Source organism: Humulus lupulus, chromosome X (genome assembly GCF_963169125.1).
Source record: "Humulus lupulus chromosome X, drHumLupu1.1, whole genome shotgun sequence".
NCBI lineage: Eukaryota > Viridiplantae > Streptophyta > Magnoliopsida > Rosales > Cannabaceae > Humulus > Humulus lupulus.
Genome location: NC_084802.1, coordinates 243814601 through 243818254, shown reverse-complemented (window position 1 = coordinate 243818254; position 3654 = coordinate 243814601). Strand labels below are relative to the sequence as shown.

General features: G+C 34.3%; 1 pseudogene; it reads left to right on the top strand.

Annotated features, from left to right (window-relative positions):
- Window positions 1-240: 240 nt before the first annotated feature.
- On the top strand, window positions 241-1244 carry LOC133806898 (ornithine aminotransferase, mitochondrial-like; annotated as a pseudogene).
- Window positions 1245-3654: the final 2410 nt, after the last annotated feature.

The following is a 3654-nucleotide window of genomic DNA, read 5'->3' as shown; positions in this document are numbered from 1 at the left end:
CTTCGTCTTCGTCCTTCCCTGTGAGTAGAAGCCTCCAAGTCCGTACGCCGCCACCGTGGGTTCAAGGCCAATTTCTTCCCTGCGAGCAGAAGCCTGCAAGACGAACAAAGCCCAACCAAGGATCGGGCTTTCAAGTGATAGGAGGAGACGAAATGAGCTCGTCAGCGTCCATGGGTTTTCGAGGTTGTTTGACCTTGATTCGCCATCCACGATGAATGGAGAGCCTCCCCACCACGATGAATGGAGAGCCTCCCCACCACGATTAACAGACCCTTGTTGCCTGGTCATCTCAAAGTTGATTTTGGTGATTTGGTAGCCCTTGAAAAAGCTTTTAAAGGTTTGGATTCTGTAAGCTTTCTTGCATATTTGAGCTGCTTGTTTATTTTTTTGTATTCTATTATATAATTGTAAAATATCTCAATTTGAATTGGTTACTATAACTCTTTCAATTGTTATTTTGAATTTTGAGATAGAGGGGGAAAAATTTGAAGCCAGACACACATATAGAGAGATCATTGTAATGTCAATTTATTTTATTTCATTTCTTAACTTATGATTGTTGTGAAGTGCAGAAAATGGAGATTGGATAGCTGGATTTTTGTTCGAACCCATCCAAGGAGAATCTGGGGTACCTTTTCGTGAAACATATTTTTTTCTTAAGTTTAATTAGTTAAACTAAAGAAAGCATGTACAAGCGTTCATGAGTTTGTTCATTTGTTAGGCATGATTTACTTAGATTTGCCTCTCCCACATTTGGTATAGCATTTTTAAGTATTTATCGACTTTGAACTACCTGAGAAGAACTGTATCTTTTGTTGGTTGGTAGGTTGTTATTCCCCACGATGGTTATTTAAAATCTGTAAGAGAGCTTTGCTCAAAATACAATATTTTAATGATTGCTGATGAAATCCAATCTGGCTTAGCTAGATCGGGATAATTGCTGGCTTGTGATTGGGAAGAAGTTCACCCAGATGTAGTGGTAAGCCATCACTTTCTTTTTCACACTCTACTAATATTTATATATATTAGAGTGTCGCTAAAGTTCATTCACTAAATGAAAGTTTATATTTATTATTTTTTGTTCTTTCCAGATATTAGGAAAAGCCTTGGGTGGTGGAGTGATCCCTGTAAGTGCAGTTCTTGCAGACAAAGATGTGATGCTCTGTATCCGACCTGGAGAGCATGGAAGGTTTGCAGTTATAACTGTTCACGACCTCTATCTTATTTCAGAGAAAGAAATTTAAGTAGTGGCTTTATTGTTCAGGAACTTGTTGATATTGATTCTAATCATTATTAGCTAATGCACATTTATGGCTCCTAAAACCAAAAATAAATATCAGTTGTGACTTGCCTCAATGTATTTTATAAGATGTTAATAGAGAGAGAACCATATCACCACCAAAAAATGTTTATGAAAAAGTGTAAGTAGTATGAACAAGGTCTATAGACTCTATACGTATTGTTCGCACAACATACCAGGAAATTCTGTTTAGCATCACAGGTTGTTACTACTCATTGAAAATATTTTGCTCCTGTTTTCTTTTAAAACCCTTGTTGGATTGGTGCCTTTTTTTTGGTGACAAATAATGAATTTGTGTCTAAAAAAATGATGATTCTGTTTCTTGAATTGCATGTCATACCATTCAGTATTTCGTTCTTTCTTATTTTTCCAATTTTATTTTCATAATAGGTCGTCTTTATATTTTCTTTTCTTTCCAATTGACACTTACCAGGTAAGAGCTCACCTTGCTTTAATTTGACATATATATACTAGTGTTTACTGAGATCAATTTGTTTGAGAGTTTTTGCTCTCTTTCTTTATTTAGTTCAATTAGTTGTCTCCTCAGATTTTGTTTGGTTATGAATTCTCATTTTAGCTCACAGATTCAAGAAACACCACACAAGAGACATTACAAGTTCATAGTTCAAAGTTTCAAGCATTGAAGAATATATTTTTCTTCTTATTATTCTCAGTTTTCATATCCACCACATCATTATTTTCTTTGCTCTTTTAACTATTAACTGAAATATATTCAATAGGATCCTATTAATACTCACTATTCTCTGCTATGATTATTTGTGTGTGTGGTGCACAATGTTTTAGTACTGTTGTTAAAGCAGCCAAGAACAGATGACACTGCATCTGTTTTGTTTCGTTTTGGCAAAGTTTTCTTAATCACTCTAAATGCATAATGAGTTTCTTAATGTTTGACAATTAAGCCCTTAAAAAAAGCTATCAAGTCCTTAAGTTCTATAAATAGTAGCAATTAGTTCCTTATTATTTATTTTTTCACAATGACAGATCATAAGGTTTGATATCCTATTTTCCTCCAAAGTCTTTTGGTACTTGCATATAATGTGTGTCATCGGAAGTTGAGTTCTTGTTTATTTTTGCTTTAAAAGCTGCAGTTGGAACTTTAATCGGTTTAGGCAATAAAAATAGATCATTTTGATTTCTTGATAGACACAATACCATGCTATATCTACTTTACTTTCTGAATGGCTGGACTTAAGATGATGCTTGCATTCATGTAGGCATTGTTGGATGATATTTTATATTGGAGAAGACGTTTTCAACAGCATGACATGGTTAAATTTTAATTTTTCTTGAGTTATGTTGATAAAGAGTGAATTTATAATAATTTACATAAGACCAATAAATTACAAGAGTGAATTTATCAATTTTTCAACTGCCAATTATTGTTGGATTATGGAATATGCTCATTTGGCCTTGATTGGTCCACAGTTGCAGGGTTTCTTGACAGTCCTTTAGCCACACCAGGATTTGCTATCATTAACATCTTAGTAGGATTCTTCTTGTTTGTTTATGTAGTTAATCCCATTGCTTATTTGTCTAATTGGTATGAAGCCAAGAAGTTCCTAATCATTTCTTCCCATACTTTTGACTCAACTGGCCATCCCTTCAACATTTCCAGGTTGTTATGGAGGGTTAACCTGTTTTCTGATCTAGTACATGTTTGGTTTTCAAGTTGTACAGTTATTTTAGTTAATGCTATGCTCTCAGACTACAGAATTTGTTTGCTTGCTTTTTTTTTTATTTTGCTGGTTTGTTTTCTGATTATTGTCTTGAATAGTGATTGTTCATAATGAAGATCATTTTTCAGTGTTCAGATTTCAAAAAAAAATATCAAGTGTATGGTTGCTTAGTACTTTTTTCTAATACTAAGAGTCTAAGACCTCTACTTTTTGTCTTCAGTACACTCCTGCAATAGATATTTGGAGCATATGATGTATTTCCTGAAATGCTTACAGGAAAACCATTGTTTCGTTGGGAAAATGTGATACACCAATTGGATCTCATGACTGATTTTCTTGGCACACCACCCTCCCCAGCCGAATCCACTGGAAGGGTTCGTTTTTATTCTTTCTATCCATGCTATTCACTCATCCATAGCAAAGATATTCAAGATTCATGAGATAAAATATTTAAGTAGCTTTTCCCTGAATTCTCTTGCTACAAACACTATATTCATCATGCTTAAATACTTGATTTTTCGCTTTTGCGTTTCATTTTATGGCTTGTTTCTTAAATTTAATATTCTCAAATTTTGTGCTTGAGTTACGCTAGTGGCCCAAGATAATTTGGGCCAAGTGTCCACTGTGTACTATTCTCAGCGAGCTCGCTGTGTACTA